The 19,368-nt window shown below is 46.4% G+C and overlaps 1 pseudogene; it reads right to left on the bottom strand.

Annotated features, from left to right (window-relative positions):
* Positions 1-18,711: 18,711 nt before the first annotated feature.
* LOC136662869 (5S ribosomal RNA) lies at positions 18,712-18,831 on the bottom strand (annotated as a pseudogene).
* Positions 18,832-19,368: the final 537 nt, after the last annotated feature.

Raw genomic sequence — 19,368 nt, 5'->3', positions numbered from 1 at the left:
AACCTAATTTGGACTTAACAAGAGGCTAACAAGGTAGCTCACAGGTGAGCTGCATTTTGGATTATGAGACATCCAAGGATAAAAGGCAGCTTCAGAAGGAGGCAGAGCTACCCTGACCCAGACGGAGATGCTACCTGACCCAGAAGGAACATGACTAGACAGAGCTACCTGACCCAGACCTATGGGAGAAGGGGACTGCCAGGACTTGGCTAGAGGACACAGAAGAGAGGACTGCCAGGACCCTGCTGAAGGAGACACTCTGCTGGAGAGGACATAGAGGAGAGACTCTACTGCAGAAGACTGGACTGTGCTCTGGAGACTGGATTGGACTTGGACTGGAGACTTCAGACCTTTACCCACTGAGTTAAGTGGAGTTTGGGGGAGGGAAAGCCTCTGGACAACAGGACTTGCAGGGAGTGAGTGTGTTTGTAGCAATAAATTCTTGTTAATTGCTCAGCTGATAAGGAGTTCTGTTCATTTCTTTGCACACCACAGCTGTTGTTCTTGGAAAAGGAGGGTGTTAATTAGCCAAAAAGTGGGCATTAGAAGGGAGTTGGAATATTTGGATGGGACAGTGGAGGAGATGCACATGGGGGTAAATTCTTAGCAGTAATAGATGAGAAATTACTACTAGTCCCCAATTCATCTTCCCCCGCCACTTTTCTTTTTAAGAGGCAATTACTGTTTTATAAACAGTTCACCTGCTGTTTAGCTAGCAAACTATATGACTTCTGCCTTGGCAAGGGAAACATCCTTAATTTAATACCTTTTGGTTCCCAAACTATGAGCCGTGGCTCCCTGGAGAGCTGCGGAAACCAGCCAGGGGAGCTGTGGATCCTCGCAAAAACCTGCTGCCCTATACAGCATATAGGTTGGGGCTTGGTATTCACAGTGGATCTGTTCCTGAACCTCCTGTGGATACCAAAACCTACGGATAATTAAATCTGTGGGTTGTGGTCCAATAGGGCCTCTGGACATGACCAGAACCTTGTTCGTTCTGATGCCCCCAGAAGCTTTGGAAGTGCACTTCCAGTCATCACAAAGCCAGAAGTGCCCTTCCAAGGCTTCTGGGTCCCCTTCTGAGGACTGTAGAAGCTGCATGTGGCTTCTTATGGGCCTCAGTAAGCCTCCTGGACATGACTGGAACAAGGCTCCGGTCACATCCAGGAGGTCCTCAGTGGGTCCTCCAGCTGTGGATTCAGAGTGGGTCAAATGGATACACTGTGGGTCAAATCCATGGGTTCCGAATCGGCGGATAAAGAGGACCCACTGTGTAGGATTGTAGCCCTAATGGGAAGACACAGCCAATGGCCCAGTAGGGCAAGAGAGCAGCCCGTTGAAAAGGTTTGGGAACCACTGCATCTATCATGGCTCTCAGATTGGTATTTATAACTTTTACAGGCTCTCACTTTTTCCAGCCGCGGATCAGATCTTGGCCTGCAGAACTTCAGCCAGGTTCCTGTATCAAGGTGGTGTGGTTTTTCTGTTCCTTGGATGACAAATGGCAGCTGCTGAAGTCCCTCTGTTGTTGTTGTTTTCCAATAGAAGGACCAGATGAAAAGGAGAACCCAAAGCTGGCTCATGACCTCAGGCATCTGAAGCATCACTCCAAAAGGCCACCCCCCCCTTATCTGGCATTGCACCAACCAGTTGTAACCACTGCCCTGTCATTCCTTCTCCTCCCCCCACTCCTTGGATTTTAAAAGGAAGGTGGGAATAGAAGGGAAGGAGGAGGAGAGTCGCAGGCTAGAACAGTTCCAGATTTCATGCGAGGAGCATGAGAGCCAGGCTGGTGTAGTGGTTTGGGAGGTGGACCTGGATGATCCAGGTTCAAATCTCCCCTCAGCCACAAAGCTTCCTGGGTGACCTTGGGTCAGTCACTATCGCTCAGTCTCACCTACCTCACAGGGTTGTTGTGAGGACAAAAAGGAGGGGAGGAGCAGCTGTGTAAACCGCTCTGAGCTCTTTGGAGGAAGGGCGGTATAAAAATGTGAATAAATAAATAAATAAGGGTTGTGGGTTTTATTTATGTAGCACAGAGGTGGCAGATGTGAGATGTCAACAGGCAGCCTTCTGGGTCGTGATGCCCCTGCACTGACCCTCCTCTCCAACTGGGCTCTTGTAAGTGGGTTCTGTGTTGCAAGTTGGAGTTTGAGGTGGCTCTTAAATCATGTAGAAACTTTTTGTATTAATGCGAGATCCCGAGTGATTTATCTTTGAAGAAAGGGACTTTACTGATATTTGAGAGAATGGCTAACCAACTACAACTACAAATGGATATATTGGAGAATATTTGGAATCCCTTCCTCGATATACACATGTAGGATGTGAACTATGTAATGTGATGTAATTTTACTGATTGCCTGATTATCCACTAATTTTTTTTTATCGGATAAGGTTTTTCACAGTTCTTTTTAGTTTTTGTTTTTGTTTTAAACTGTTTGGGTTACTCTATATATTTTTCTGTTTCTTTCACAAAATGAAAAATAAAAGTTGGGGAAAAAAAGAAAAGGACTCATTTGCTTCCTGGTTTCTATGGTAACTTTGTGGGCAGTCGGATGCAGCAATGGGAAAAGCACCTAGTGTGGAGAGGCAAATAAACAACAGATGTCCGGAGTATACCCATGCTGGAGATGTGAGATGCTCAAAAGGTAATTAGTGGTGGTGATATTGGCAAAGAAAGGACAGGACACCATGACCTGACCTGCCATATATGGCTATTTCAACTATTTCTATGCACAGGAAAATAATTGTTTGTTTCATGGCTAGGGTTTGCGTCACCTGGTGCCAGAGGCCAGCGTGTCTCCCTGTGATGGACCTCCTCCCATGCAGTGGGAAGGGTAAAGCCCCCGGTGGTGGGTGTGGTGATGTACCACTGCCCCATCCATGCTGGTTTTTTGGCTGTAACTTTAGGTAGAACAGAGATATATCAACATGGTTTAAGTCATTGTATTCTGCATGAAATTACACATCAATGGATATATTACATGATGGTATTTGAAAATGCAAAGATTTGAAAAATTTTGGCCAGTAATGGTGTCACCCCCCCACCCTGTGCGCATCACCCAGTACAGACCACACTCCCTGCACCCTCCTAACGATGCCACTGGCTTGCTTTTATTTCAGAGGAATATCATTACTGCAAACTCCCAGACTCCCAAATTTAGATCATTTCACTTACTCGGTGAAATAGCAAGGACAGACTGTTCTCAAGTGCAAAGATGGACTTGAGAACACACCATACACACAAAGCTCCCTCACACCAGCACCTCACAAAGAACACACCAGCGCCTCACAAAGAACAGCTGAGGATGTCCTCTTTTAATGAGCCAGGACAAGAACAGGGCAGCCCATGCCAAATGTGATAGATGGCAGCACAGTTGAGCTTACCCATAGTGAGAGAGTTGTGTCTCTAAGGCTGTCTTCACCCAAAGAGAACTAAGAGACCTCTTCTCATGAAGCCTCCTGCACAGTCACAGAGCTGCAGCGGTGAGATTGTGACCACTGGCCACTCCCCAATGCCCACATGCCCTGTAACTACTACATGCTCTGGCATATGGGGGAATTCTGGGAAAAATCATTTGCATGGGGTTTGTCTCGTCATTTAACTCTAGGCTGGCCCAAGACCTCCTGGCACCTGAGGTGGCATCCCAAATGCTGCTCCCCCATTACCCCATGATGTGCCAGCCTCTACTCCTGACACCATCCAATGTTCCAGTTCAGCACTCCCCTCCCCTCCATGATTCTTCTTCCTCTCTGTCCCCCACTTCCTTTCCCAATACAGGGAGTGGATGGAGGAAGAGAAGCAGTGGAAGCAAGTAGGTGGACAGAGAGAGGCTTCTGTCCACCTACAGTGCTTCTCACCAAACTGCTGCCTAAGGCAATTGCTTCAGTTGGCTTCATGAATGGACCGGCCCTGATTTTCATTGTTCATTTTACCTTCCATGTTTTGTTTCTGTCCATCTTTTGTTTCTATCCTTCAGATGCTCCCATCCTCTGAGGTGAGGCTGGTGATTAGCAGGTAAAGACTTTTTGCTGCTGATTCCCCATCTCCAATTCTCTCCCAGGGGAGGATGGGAAATAAAAATGCTTCTGTCTTTTTTGGTACCCAGAGATGATCTTTGTGGTGTAAACTGAACATTTGTTGTTGTTGCTATTGAAAGTATTCTTTAGTGGTAGTAATAAACCTTATAGTGCAAGCCCATGTAGGTTTACTCAGATGTAAATCCTACTGTGTTCAGTGAAGCTTACTCCCGGATAAATGTGTGTAAGACTGTGGTCCTAAACTTACTTACCTGACTGTAAGTCCCATTGAATTCAATGAGACTTACAGCCTGATCCGAACCAAGCTGCCCATGCCACAATACAGTGGCTCAGAAATGGCTTCCACTGAACCCTGCCTGGGTAAAAAGGCAACTGCAGGTCTCCTCAAAGTAGGGGCTGTACTGCGGCATGGATAGTCCTGTTAGCTGAATGCTTGCAATGCCTCTAAAAAATGGCTTTGGCACTAGGCCCTAGCGTGGATGCAACCAAGACTAAACTGTAAGGCTTAGGAAAGTGTTTCTCAAACTGTGGGTTGAGACCCACTAGGTGGGTCGTGAGCCAATTTCAGGGAGTTCACATTCATTTCAAGATGTATTTTATTTTTAACATATTAGACTTGATGCCAGCAAGGCATGTGAGTGCATTTGGGAAAGTGTTTCAAATCTGTACTTTTAAGAGGCTACTATGTATATGCTTTTAATAATGATGGTTTACTCCCAGGTAAGTACGGAAAGGATTGCAGCCTTTGGCATGTTTGGGGATTTTGTTTTTTTTTTAAAAAAAGATCAGCAACTTCTTGGGAAGGATAGGAAGGTTCTTTATTTTAAATAAATCTTTAAACCTGAACTTTTTGTAAACTTTCAATTTACTTAGGCCCAAATCATAACCAACTTTCCAGCACTGGCATAGCTGTGCCAATGAGACATGAGCTGCATTCTGCAGTTGGGTGGTGCTCATGGAGGCCTCCTCAAAGTAAGGGAATGTTTGTTCCCTTACCTTGGAACTACATTGCCCTTATGTCAGTGCTGGAAAGTGGGTTAGGATTGTGCCCTTAATTAATTAGTTTTGATTTTGTTGTATTGGAGGGGGGGGGGCAAAATTTGTCCTGCTTGATTATGATGTCACTTCCAGCCATGACATCACTTCCAGGTTAATGACATCACTTCTGGTGGGTTCTGACGGATTGTCATTCTAAAAAGTGGGGCCTGGTGCAAAAAAGTTTGAACACCACTGGCTTAGGAGAACTGTTAAGGCCCTGTCTCTCCTTTTCCCAGCAGCTAGCTCACTAGCTCTACCCAGTCATTTCTGTCTCCTTCCCCTCTTTCCCTATGCATTTCATGCCTTGTAACCTTCCCTGTTGGTATTTTGCTCAGCTCTGCTATCAGTATGACAGCAAATTAGATGAAGCCTGTAATTTGCATACCAGATTCATATTGCCTTCAGTGCCAATAATGCTTAATTTGCAATGGCATGCCGAATGGAATTTTTATAAAGTGCAACATATTAGAGGCGCAAAGAGACCAGGGATGGGAGCCCAAAAATATTATGAGTGGAAGGAAAAGAGCTGTTTGTGCTGTTTAGAAAGCACTTGCACAAAAGTTCAAGGAGCACTCTAATGAGGGAGGGACTCTAGCTCAGTAGCAGATCACGTGCTTTGCATGCAGAAGCTGCAATCCTTGGCATCTCCAAGCAGAACTCTGCTTTGCATGGAGAAGGACCCTGGTTCTGATATTTCCAGGTCAGGCAGAGAAAAATTCCTTTACATAAGAACATAAGAACAGCCCCACTGGATCAGGCCATAGGCCCATCTAGTCCAGCTTCCTGTATCTCACAGCGGCCCACCAAATGTCCCAGGGAGCACACCAGATAACAAGAGACCTCATCCTGGTGCCCTCCCTTGCATCTGGCATTCTGACATAACCCATTTCTAAAATCAGGAGGTTGCGCATACACATCCTGGCTTGTACCCCGTAATGGATTTTTCCTCCAGAAACTTGTCCTATCCCCTTTTAAAGGCGTCTAGGCTAGACGCCAGCACCACATCCTGTGGCAAGGAGTTCCACAGACCAACCACACGCTGAGTAAAGAAATATTTTCTTTTGTCTGTCCTAACCCACCCAACACTCAATTTGAGTGGATGTCCCCTGGTTCTGGTGTTATGTGAGAGTGTAAAGAGCATCTCTCTATCCACTCTGCCCACCCCCTGCATAATTTTGTATGTCTCAATCATGTCCCCCCTCAGGCGTCTCTTTTCTAGGCTGAAGAGGCCCAAACGCCTCTTTCAGAAGATTTGGAGAGCATCTGCAGATCCGTGTTGACAATACAGTGGACAATTCCTGGACCCCCTGCGGGTACTGAAGCTGCAGATATTGAGATCCACAGGGGGCCGTCAGAGGACCTCCGGACACAATTGGAAGTGCCTTCTGGTCATGTCCGGAGGTGTTCCGAGGTGCGGGGAGACTGTATGTGATCTCCACGTGTCTCAGAAGCCCTCCCAGAGGGTTTTGAGAGGCACTTCCACTTGGATAAAAAAAGCCTCTGGCTGGTCTTATGAGGAGCGCAGAGTTCGCGCATGGCCTCTCCGCACCTCAGAACATCTCCTGGGCTCCACTGGAAGGCACTTCCGGTCTTGTCCAGGAGGTTCAGTGAGCTCCTCCAGGCGCAGGTCGGGACCGGCAGTAAGTCAAATCCACAGGTAAGGAGGACCAAACAGTCCACAGTTAAATGGACCCATGTCTGGACTCTGCATACAACAACAGAATATAGTCTTCTTGTCCTGCTGGAAATCTTACCAGAAATATCCATTTGGCTCATGTTGCTTTGCGCAAGGCGAACTTTTCATTGGATTCAGCAGGGTAATTCTGACCGGGTTTCAAAGCTCTGTACTGGCCCTGGCTTGGCATCCCTACTTGACTCCCTGGTGGCTCACTGGACACTATCAGTGCATCAGTGCTAAGGTGGGTCAGAAATGGGCATAGGACTGCTGGGTCCTGTGATGGGCTAGGGCCCTTGGCCATAGCTCAAGGTGGCTAACACCTGACCTTCTTCTTATGTCCTCTGGTCAGTTAGGCACTAGGATTCTACACTAGGATTCCACGCTACACATCCATATATGTGTTCTCCAACTATTCCTATTAATTCAATCTGCCTATCAGTTAATGGCTTATATGCCTTGAATTTACTACATCAGCACTTCTCAAACCGTGAGTTGTGACCCACTTCGTGGGTGGTGACCTGATTTCTGGTGGGTCCCACAGAGTCTCCAATTAAAACAGGGGTGATGGAAAGATCAGATAGCTAATTGCCTCAAGCCCTGAGGCTATTCAAAAATCAGATAGCTGCTAATTGCCCTGCAAAAGAGCTCAGCTCCTGCACTTTGCAAGATAGTTGCTAATTGCCCTGCAAAACTGCTTAGCTCCTGCAGTTTGCAAGCTTATGTAAATACAGGTAGATAAATGTCTGAGCATCTTTTTTTCTGGTACTTTTTTTTTCCAAGTCTGTCAGGTAGCAGGGGAAGGTAAAGGCTGGGTCACATAACTAACAGCCCAATCCTAGGCAGGTCTACTCAGAAGTAAGTCCCATTAGAGTCAATGGGGCTTACTCCTAGGAAACTGCGGATAGGATTGGGCTGTCAGTCTTCTAGATTCTAACTAAATGGAAGAACTCAGGTATTACGTATATACTGACATGCTGAGAATTCTGATTTTGGCTTGTAGTACTTAAGCACTGATTTCCTACATGAGGAAAAGGAAAGTTCCTCAGAGGACCAGTCGGCCAATCTTCATGGAAACAGCCTCTTCGTGCTGTGTATTCATTACCTCGCTATCAATTGCTATTCACTTATTTAAATTAATCTACAACAAACATCGTGGTTTTCATCTGAGATCCTAGAGGGTCTGCCGTAACTTTCATTTTCAGGTTGAAATAAGAGGTCATGAGCTCATCCAAGGTTGTCTTTCTGTAGCTTTCCAAATTGTGAATTACTGGCAATTTTCCTTCAAAAAAGAGTATGCAAGACATTCGGGAAATTGACTTGAATTAGTTCTTCCACAAACATAACTAGTATGTGTTAATAGCTCTCCCTGTGGTTGTTTTTTCTAGAGTGTGATGGGGACATTCATTCTAAGCTGTTAATCTTGTTCTACATGGGCTTTTTCCCTGCATTAGCAACCCCCTGTGAAGTGAAGGAAGTGAAGTAGCTATTTTTGTTTGTTTCAATGGGACACAGAAAACCGTACTCAGGAACGGGTACAAAATTGTACAGAATAGAGCTGGCCTATCCATTAGGTCAAGTAAGGCAGTTGGACCACAAGATTCAACTCTGCCATCCAGCCTGCTGTTTGTTAGCAGAGGAGTTGAAGCCACAGCTGGAAAATTTGCACCCATTCCTGGAGGGAGATGTATTTTTCTTAACCAGAGACGTCACCACATGCTATTAAAGTGTTCTTTGAAAACATCACTTAAATCCAATGATGCAAATTGCCGCTAATGATGCAGCTGTATGCAGGATGGATGAAGTATGTGTTTATGGCAATCCAGACACATAGTGGTAACAACAGCAATTTGTTGGCACGAAAGAAAAGTCTCCGATTGATGGGTTTGTTTTGACTTGCTAATCTTCCTAGTGGTATGAAAGTAGAAATGTACATGAAACAGAGCCTTGGAGAGTGGCAGCCCAATCCTATGCATGTCTACTCACAAGCAACTCCCATTAGAGTCAATGGGGCTTGCTCCCAGGAAAGCATGGATAGGATTGGGCTGCCAATCATCATTTTGGTAACAGCTGGAGGAGGAGGAAGTTGGAGAGCAGGTGCACAGTTCCACAGTTTGAATGGACATATGATACACAGGGGTGCTCATCTGTTTAATTCAGAGTTGTCAAGCTCATTTCATATAGTGGGCTGAACAGCATAGGAAAGAAATGGTTTCATCAAGCAGGAAGTGACGTCATTATGCAGGCGATGACCAGAAATATGCACCATTATGTAGAAACCCATTAACTGCAAATGACAGAAGAGAATATGTGCAAAGTGTGGTAATATTTTCAAGATATGGTTCTCCTAATTAGTTGACTGGGAGGGCCCAGTTATTACAATGGCCAGATACAGTGGTTCTGGGGGAGGCACATCTGGCCCACGGACCTTATGTTTGACACCCCAGTCTAACCCACTGTGAAACAGGGCTCGCCACTTTGGCTGAAGAGTGAGTTGCAAGAGTGCTCTTTTTTAATATTGCTCTGTCTTCACCCTTTACAGCTGTCAATGCAATCAAATACAGTGGACAACCACACACAGCATCTAGCCCTTTTGGCGTATCAGTTTGAAAGAGGGCTTTCCAAAACATCTTGCAACCCAGCAAACCCCTTGACCCTCCAATACGTCAGATGAGAATGGTTGCCTATCATTCCATGCAATAAGGAAATTGCACATCTCAGGGTGAAGACAAACATCCTAGATGGACAGATGTTCTGGGTGAAGACAGACCAACATTCTAGGTGAGATGAAATTAGTTTCAACAAACATGGTGGGCTAGAGCATCAGCACTGCACCTCTCCTTCACATGTCCTCTTATGTTCTGGTTCCCCCCCCCCTCTCCAAATCTGAGGAGTAGTAGTGAAGGCTGCCATGTTGCCTCAGGCAATGGCCTCAGCTGGCCTTCGGGATGGATCAACCCAGAAGTAAGCATTACAAGAGACATGAGAATGAAGTTTGTGTGTGTGTGTGTGTGTGTGTGTGTGTGTGTGTGTGTGAGAGAGAGAGAGAGAGAGAGAGAGAGAGAGAGAGAGAGAAATAAACTTCATTAAGTTGATTGGACACCTTAAAGTACAGCATGGAGGGAGGGAGGGGAAGTGGGGGTAGGAGAAGTTCAACCCTGGTCTTGCCCATACTTGTACCTTCGAAGCTGGTTTGGGACTTTCTTAGCCTTTATTTTATTTTATTTCATGGCCAGTCTTTTGAGTTGTATCAGAAGAAAAAGCAGCTGATATACAAGATTTCCAGGGGGAAAGATTGGGCTGGGCAGATTCATCATCCCTTTCCCACCTAGCCATGCTGCACTTGAAATGATGCATTTCACTGCTTTATAGAAATTTGGTGGGATTCCTGATGGTGCTCATGGCTGTGCTGCCATTGTACTGATTAATGCCTTTTGGAAGGGGATATGAATCTAATTTCCTGCTAATGGAAACCCTGGCAATTAAGTGTACCAAGCGGCCAGGTGGAGATTAGAGGAAACCAAGAAAGGTCAGAAGAAAAGAAGGACAAAGAGAATGGAAAGCAAAATGGCCACATTTGCATGACAACCACTTCATTGTAGAAGAATCAGCAAAAGAGTGAGACTGAGGACTGAAAATCCTGTACAAGTGTTTGGCTGATAAGTCTATCTGGCAGATATTTGAAACGCCTGCTGTGGCATCAGAGAATTAGACTTCGCTCTGGTCTGACTGTCATAGCAAATAGCTTTGAAAAGCAGCAATCTGGTCCTCTATGATTGAAGGGCACCTTGCATGGCTGGTAACAAAACTCACCAGGTGGCCTGTTTGAGGAGATCATGAGATCTATTTATCTAATCAACTTTTGTCTTTAGGGCTGGCCCATCCATGAGGCCAGTTGAAGCAGTGGCCTCAGGTAGCAGATTGATGGGGAGGGCTGTCCATCTCTGCCTGCCTACTTGCCTCCCCTCTGCCACCTTCTCCTTCCACTCCTTAGCTTGGAAAAGGTAGAGGGTGCGAGAGAGGAAGGGGAAATGTAGAAAGGAGCAACAGCTGAGCTAGAACTTTGCAGAATGGATGCAGCAGATGCTGGCACACCCTTGAGTAATGAGGACAGTATTTGGCATTCCACCTCAGGCATCAGGAGGCCTTAGCTAGCCCTTTATCTCATTTTCCCTCTACGTAGTTTGAGGCAGCACACATGGCCTGCCTCCGCAGTATTGCATCCATGGCTGGCCAGACCTGATGTCATGCCCCAGGACTTAGCTATGCTAGTAGCTCAGTAGCAGAGCACATAATTTCCATGCAGAATAGAATGTGACAGGTATAGTCCCCAGTATCCCCATAAGAACAGCCCCACTGGATCAGGCCATAGGCCCATCTAGTCCAGCTTCCTGTATCTCACAGCGGCCCACCAAATGCCCCAGGGAGCACACAAGACAGCAAGAGACCTGCAAGGCTTCCTGGGAATTGTAGTTAAGAACATAAGAACAGCCCCACTGGATCAGGCCATAGGCCCATCTAGTCCAGCTTCCTGTATCTCACAGCGGCCCACCAAATGCCCCAGGGAGCACACAAGACAGCAAGAGACCTGCAAGGCTTCCTGGGAATTGTAGTTAAGAACATAAGAACAGCCCCACTGGATCAGGCCATAGGCCCATCTAGTCCAGCTTCCTGTATCTCACAGCGGCCCACCAAATGCCCCAGGGAGCACACCAGATAACAAGAAACCTGCATCCTGGTGCCCTCTCTTGCATCTGGCATTCTGACATCGCCCGTTTCTAAAATCAGGAGGTTGCGCATACACATCATGGCTTGTACCCCGTAATGGATTTTTCCTCCAGAAACTTGTCGAATCCCCTTTTAAAGGCATCCAGGCTAGTTGTTCATGGCTACATCGGCAGGACAGGAAGGTGGCAAGAGGAAGTAGCATTGCTAGACATGGCCGCGCCAGGTGATGCGCACAGGGGGTGACACCACTACTAGCCGAAAATTTTTAAATCTTTGTATTTCTGAATAATACCATCATGTTATATATAATTTGATGTGTAAATTAATGCAGAATGCAATGAAACAAACCACCTTGAAATATCTCTATTCTATCAAACATAGCCAAAAAACCAGCAGGGGCGGGGCAATGGTGCATCACCGCGCCCACCACCTGGGGTGTTTCCCCACCACTGCATGGGAGGAGGTCAATGGGAGGAGGTGACACATTGGCCTCCTGAGCTAGGTGATAGAAACCCTAATGATGTCATTGGCAAGGGGTCAGCCCTGTCGCACTGGAGGGCCCATCCAGCCAGGCCCATCGCAGAACCTTCAGTACTGGTGATACATTTGCAGCAACTGTTACCTTATACATGCCTGATCTTGGAAGCTAAGCAGGGTCAGGCCTGGTTAGTACTTGGATGGGAGACCGCATGGGAATACCGGGTGCTGTAGGCTTATACCATAGTCTTTCGAGATTGAAGGTTGCCAACCAACCATGTACCACCTAGGTTAGGAATGCCATGCAGGCTCCAGTGTAGAGCTTTCCCCAGGGTCTCCAGCAAAGCTACTTGCCCTGCCAGGAAAGATGGGACACTGTTATTGAAACTCTGGCTGTGTGTGCTACTTGATATCCTTCAAGATCAGTTGCCAGCTCCTCTCTTTACTGTGCCGGACATTACTGCAGGCACAATGTCAAGTCATGTCTGTGTTTATTGCTAATTATCACCACAGGGCTCTGCAATTTCAGGTAAAAGTAATTAGCACTGGGAAGCTGAGCCATTAAAAAATTGGATTTTTTTTTTAATCCATTAAAAAATTGGCAGCTCCTGTTCAATTTCATCCGTATTTTTAACTGTGTAATATTCATTCAGAAGAATGTCTCACTGGGTTCAATGAGCTTTATTCCCTTAGAACTGTGTTTAGGGTGGCAGCCTCCCTTTATAAAGTGGCTTCATAACTGAATCCGATGCTTTAAACAGGTTTACATGCACTTCCAGCAGAACGGTATCGCATTTTTAATGCTTGCAAAATAACTTTAGCAAATAAATTTAAGGACAACCATTGAATGAGTTATCCTTAAATGCAAACTAAATGCATACACCAGGATTTTAAAAAACAACCCAGGAAGATATAATATGGGTCATATAACTTGAAAGTAGATTTACAGTTGGACCTCAGTATCCATGAGGGAGGGGGTCCACTCCCAGATCCCCCATGGATACCTAAACCCACGGATAACACAGGCCAACACACATTTTGCTTCCTTAAACGTTGCACCAATTCCTGGGTATATTTGGGGTGCTGATTCCAAAAATGGCATCCATTTTGCCCTATCACGTTTAGTTTTGGCAACACGGCATAGACTCTTTAGTGAATGGTTCAAGCAGCTTCCTCATGAGGAAGCTGCTTGAACCATTCACTAATGAGGTTATACTATATCTCCAAAACTAGATGTGATAGGGCAAAACGGATGCCATTTTTGGAATCAGCACCCCAAATTCATATCAAACCACCATAAAGTTTGGGAAAAAATTTTCTGACCCTCAATTTTGTAGGCCTGTGTAATCGAATCCATAGGTCTGGGCCATCAGAACCTCCAGAAGCAATTGGAAGCTACTTCCAGACATGTCTGAGAGGCTTTCTACGGCCTAGGAATGCAGTGTGCAGCCTCTTGAGGCCTCAGAGCACCTCCCAGTTGAAAAGACACTTCTGGTTTTTGCTCATAGACTCTCTGGGCCTCAGAAAGCCCCCTGGGGGTGTTGGAAAGGCATTTCTGGTTTTTGCTAAAATTGGAACTGCCCTTCTGACACATCTGGGGGGCTTTCTGACACCCAGAGAGACCATGCACAGCCTCCCCAAGCTTTAGAAAGCCTCCTGGAGACAACCAGAAAGCTCTTCTGGTCATGTCTGGGAGGTCAGGTGAGGCCCTGCAGCATGGATTTGGAACCTGTGCTGAGTCAAATCCATGGGTTCCAAACCAGCAAATAAAGAGGGACCACCTGTATTCCACTTGCCCAAGTATTCTGAACCTCTTATTTTGAAACAGGTACCGCTGCTGGTGTTTCTTATGTGTCATGGTTTGGTTCTATTTCAAAGCAACCATGAATTTCTAGGTCTTCATTCATTTCCAGTTCATTGAAGGGGGAAAAACAAGTGTTTCTTAATCAGTTTGGGGGCTTGAGTTCCAATTATACCACAGTGTTACCAAGTGCAAAGAAATTTTCTCATTTTTAAAAATGCAGTCAACAACAACAACAACAACAGTATTTATATACCGCTTTTCAACAAAAAGTTCACAAAGCGGTTTACAGAGAAAATCAAATATCTAATGGCTCCCTGTCCCAAAAGGGCTCACAATCTAAAAAGATGCAAAGGAATACCAGCAGACAGCCACTAGAACAGACAGTGCTGGGGTGAGGTGGGCCAGTTACTCTCCCCCTGCTAAATAAAAGAGGAGCACCCACTTGAAAAAGTGCCTCTTACCCAGTTAGCAGGGTAAGTCGTCTTGTTTGTGAAAATGGAAAGCGCCCCAAAGCATCTACCGACTGCATTCAAGCTGGAGCGAAATCAGATAAAAAGTAAGCCGAGACTGCAATATCGCCATTGAAGCCTTTCTGGATCAAATCCAACTTTAATGTAGATCCCACTGGGTTTTACAAGCAAAGCCTCCCCGTTATGATGTAAAGAACATTGGATTTGATCCAGACCGTTTCTTTGAGTGAACAAAACAACACCATATGCAGAACATGTACCCAAACAGAAGGCACAAATATGTAAATTGGGCACCTACCTGGAAGGTTCATCAGACCCAATGGGATCTGCTTCTGAAATTCATTTGCATATAATTACTTCCCAAGTTTTCAGCTAGATGTGGGTACTTGCAAAATAATTCTGATTTATTCTGTACTGAATTAAGTCTAGAAATTGTTTTGTGGCATTTTTCTTCTATTGCCCAGGGCCCATGAAAGTGGGGTACTGGGGTTAATTTGTACCTGGGACAAGGGACAAAAAGGGGGACTAAGAACCAAAGGAGGACCCCCAGAAATTTATCTTACATTTTCCCATTTCACCCAGATTCACAGCCTGTGCAGGATGCTAAGAGCACTACTATGGCCGCAAGCCATATGTGCCAAGCTGAGGAAAGCATACATGACAGTCCTTAACACACCCTGTCAAATCTGGGAGGAAACTGGCCTGCTGCAGTAGCTCTTTGGTTTGTGGAGCCGCTTACCATGACACAGCAGCGTACCTAGCGCTGAGCAAACAGGGCAAATGTCCCGGGTGCTGGGTCCACGCGCCTCTAGGACTGTGCGGGAAGCCTCACTGAGGATCCCGATGCAGTTTGGAAACTGCACTTCCGGTTGTCCAGAAGTGTAGTTTAAGACAGTGAGGAAGCTTCACAAGGCTTCCTCAGCTGGTCCTATGGTTGTGTGAGGCTCCATCACACTCCAGAGGGAGTGGGCGGCATCTCACAGAGGAGGGGGCGGCTTTGCAGACCTTTGCCCTGGGAGCCGGGAGGGGGACATCTACCACTGACATGAAGGAGTGTATGAGAGCTCAGGAGCACAGCTGGAGGGCTACAGCTGCTGTAGAGTAAGTTTAGGTAAGCAGAGGACACTTTCCATCCTAAAGTGAGCCTCAATACAACGATGCTAATTCTCTGCAATGATTTTTTTTTATATTTAAAAGATTTTAGAGAGTCTTAGGGACTTTGTTTTGTCCTTTATACAATAGTTAAAGGTATAGGCACTTTGTCCTCCACTGTATCTGGTCGCCCTGACTGGGACCCACTTTTTAGAATGACAATCTATAAGGACCCACTGGAAGTGATGTCATTAACCTGGAAGTGATGTCAAGACCAGAAGTGGCGTTATCAATTTAAGCTTCAAACCCAAGCTGCGATCAGCCAAACGTCCCACTACACAGTGCGCTTGTGCTGTTATTTTTCATGGCTCAGAATTCAAACAGTCCAGCTTGGAAGTCAAAGCAGGATGCAGACTTGGTCCTTCTCCAACCACACAGCCCTCTCTCCTTTCCAGCGTCTGATCTTCCCACCTATTCAGGGCAAAGCACCAGGCCTCTCTCCCACCAGGAGCCTGCCCTGCCCAGCAGCTCTGTATCCTGTATTTTCAACTCTGTATTTTCATTGGCTGCTGAGCTAGGTGCTATGTGACCCACCTGAAATTGGCTTGCGGGCCACCTAGCGGTCCCGATCCACAGTCTGAGAAGCACTGCATTCGTGCCTGTGGGCATCGGTTTGAGGCTTCTCCTTTCTTCTTGGGTTTGTTTGTTCTTGGTGTTGACCTTCCTTTCCTCCTACACTCTCCAGGGAGCCAGCAGTGCTTCTAAGGGTGCAATCCTAACCCCTTATGCCAGTGCTTTCCAGCACTGGCATAGCGGTACCAATGGGATGTGCGCTGCACCCTGCAGTTGGGTGTCACTCACGGAGGCCTCCTCAAATAAGGGAATGTTTGTTCCCTTACCTCGGAACTTCATTGTCCTTATGCCAGTGCTAAAAAGCACTGGCATAAGGGGTTAGGATTGCACCCGAAGTCACTGTTGTCTTAGTAACACTGTCATAGCTGCCCAAAAGATGTCTCAGCAAACTGCTGCAGTCCTGAAAGCAGAGCCTTTTCTCCAGCTGCAGCAAATTATCCTCTCTCTTGCCTGATTATACTCTCTCATGCTTTGCCAGTAGTGTTGGCTTTGCAAGGCTTCTTTGGATAAAATTGATTCACTGGTGAGAATTTGTTCTTCCATCTCACACTGACTGGGGGGAAGAAAGGAAGCAGAGAAATACACAACATGGTGCAAATCGACCGTCGACCATCATTATCGTTCACGGCAGCAAGCTGGCGTGAAATTGTTCAGACCTGTGCCACTCCACCTTTCCTCTTCTTCTCTGACTTCCTTTTCCAATCCAGGGAATGGAAGGGGAAGGATGAGCAGTGGAGGCAAGTAGGTAGACAGAGCACCCCCTCCAAAGTGCTGCCTGAGGCAACAGCTTCATTTGGCGTCATGGTTGGGCCGGCTCTGAAAACAGAAGAAAATAATCTGCTGAAAAGTAGAGAGACGGAGAGAGATGTTCCCCCTTTTTCCAGGGGGAAATTGTACTATTTTTGTTTTCAGAATGGCAAATGGCGCACTTGTGTAAAGTCCTGTTTTAAAAGAGTCATGACAAAGCACTGCTGGAAAGCTCTGGCTGCCACATCACTCTGTCAGCTCCTCCTCTGCCCACTTCCAGCTGCAGATTCTTAGGCGGTGTCTCCCACAGCATTGTACATTGTGGCGTTGTCATGAATATGTACATTTTAGGCCTAGTAACATGTAAAGCCTGAACCAAGCTAAAACAGTAACATAGAAGTGGCTTGCAGTCCTAGCTGCTAAGAATTTACAACTCAATGGAAGGTGATTATGTAGCACCTAGGCAGCCAGAAAGATGCCCATCAAGGATGGAATGCAGCTGTAGATCTCCAGGGGGGAGGGATGAGCTGAGAGGGCGAGCATCCAGCCCCACTTCCGGAGGACAGGGTCTTTTGGTTTTTGTCTCTTGGTGAGATAGGTGGTGGGTGCACATCCTGCCCCGCCAGGACCATGTGGCCTCTTAGGTAACTGACCTGAGGATCTACAAAAGAAGCTGACCCAGGTGAGAGTCAGAGAATAATAGAGTTAGCCAGTTAGCTTTGTTGTTTTATGCTGATATGTTTCCTAGAAGTTTTTATGCCTCTAGCATTTGCTGCCTTTTGTAACTTTTTGTAACCCTATGTACTTAATAAAGTAAAAATCCTTTTACCATGTTGGTTCATTGTCTGTTGGGGACAAAGGTTCAGAATCCTGCCTAGCCGTTCAGCAAGCTACCAAAAATCCTCATTGTAGACTAGTAACTTGAGGACTGAGACTTTAAGTAAAGAAAGTGCTCAGTGCCTACAAGGGATATAGTTAAGCCTAGAGGGTCTCGGTGTCCCTGGACTGAGGCACTGGCTCTTACAGGGTGGTGGCAGTACTACCGAACAGGGATCTTTGAGGGCTCTAGGGTTCAGAACCAACAACTCTGAGCACCCAAAACCCTGGGAGTGTGAGACCAAGTATACGACAGGCGTGACGAGCTGTCTCCATGCCGGAAACAAGCATATGATCCTTGGACGTGAACAAGAGCCAACGCCACTCTTTTAAGTTATACCTTCTTCATTATTGATGACCCCCTGGGGCACTTTGAGGGTCTCAACGGGGAGGCGGAAAAGAGAGCGCAACACTTGATTGGGTACAGTTGGCCAGGTAAGAAACCACCCTGTGGGACCTGGCACACAGAACACAGGATCACAGGCAGGAAGTAATACATTAACTGCCTCAGTGTGTCAGATAGCCATATTGGTTAAGAAAAGAGAACCTTTGTGCTTGCACTGCAGAAGGTTCCAAGTCAGTGTTAAATGAAGACGATTCTCTCCAGTAAGATTAAAGCCGCTTTCGACTTTTCTCCCGAGCCAACTCTACCTCCTGCAGTGAGTCTGCAATAGATTCTTCTCTGTCGTAAAAGAACTCACTCCAGAAATCTCATCGTGAGGCTTCATACGGAACGAAGGCTGAAGAAAGCCAGTGTGTCCCACTGGGATAGGACTGGTGCCAGGCCTTGATATCCCCGCTCCTGTTCACGTGTTGCTTAGCATTTGGGAATAGAACAGGGCATTTCAAGAACATATACATACATGTGCACACATGTTATAGTGTGTGGACTCCTGCAGGAGCCCAGCGCTGCCCCCCCCCCGTAAGTAAAAAAAGCCTCTGAAATGTCAGTACCACAATCCCTGCAAGCGCTGTCACTGCCCCCACCTCACTGCCCCTTCCCCATCCATGCAACCACTTACCTGGTTCAAACTTCCCTGTAGGAGTTTGGGAACCACTGCCTTAGATCAGTGGTTCCCAACTTCTTGAATGGTTGGCAACCTTCAGTCTCGAAAGACTATGGTACAAGCCTGCAGCACCCGGTATTCCCAGGCGGTCTCCCATCCAAGGACTAACCAGGCCTGACTCTGCTTAGCTTCTGAGATCAGATGAGATCGGACATGTGCAGGGTAACAGTTGCTGCCAACTTCTTGTCCCTTTAAGATAGATTTGGGACCCACTTCCTGTCACTTTCGGATTCTCCCTGCCTCTGCTGCCAAATACTGGATGAACCCCTTTAAAACACCTTTCCTACCTGCAGGGAGAACTCAAAAGTGACAGGCATCATCACCTACGAGATCTGCCAGTTCTTCACCCTCCCACCCCCTCAAGGGGAAAGGACTTTTCAAACATGGTACCTGGTGGGGTCATGACCCCCAGGTTGGCAACCGCTGCTTTAGATGTTTGAGTGATACAGGTTTTCTACAAGACTTCTGATGTATGAATTAGAGCTTATTAAAATGTGTGTATGTTTTTTTGAGACACCCTGAATATAGAACTCATCTTCTGAAGAAGCCACTATGCAATTATCACCTTTTGGAAAACGCCACCCTCCAAATGGGTTTTCATGGTGGAAGGAGAGGACGAAAGAGAAACATAAAAATCTTGCACTAACACCACAATCCTATGCATGTCTACTTAGAAAGGTCTTGTTGTTTTCAGTGGGGCTTCCTCCCAGGAAAGAG

This window comes from Tiliqua scincoides, chromosome 11, assembly GCF_035046505.1.
Source record: "Tiliqua scincoides isolate rTilSci1 chromosome 11, rTilSci1.hap2, whole genome shotgun sequence".
NCBI classification, from domain to species: Eukaryota; Metazoa; Chordata; class Lepidosauria; order Squamata; family Scincidae; genus Tiliqua; species Tiliqua scincoides.
The sequence above is the reverse complement of the archived record's forward strand: the minus strand, read 5'-3'. Positions and strand labels throughout refer to the sequence as shown.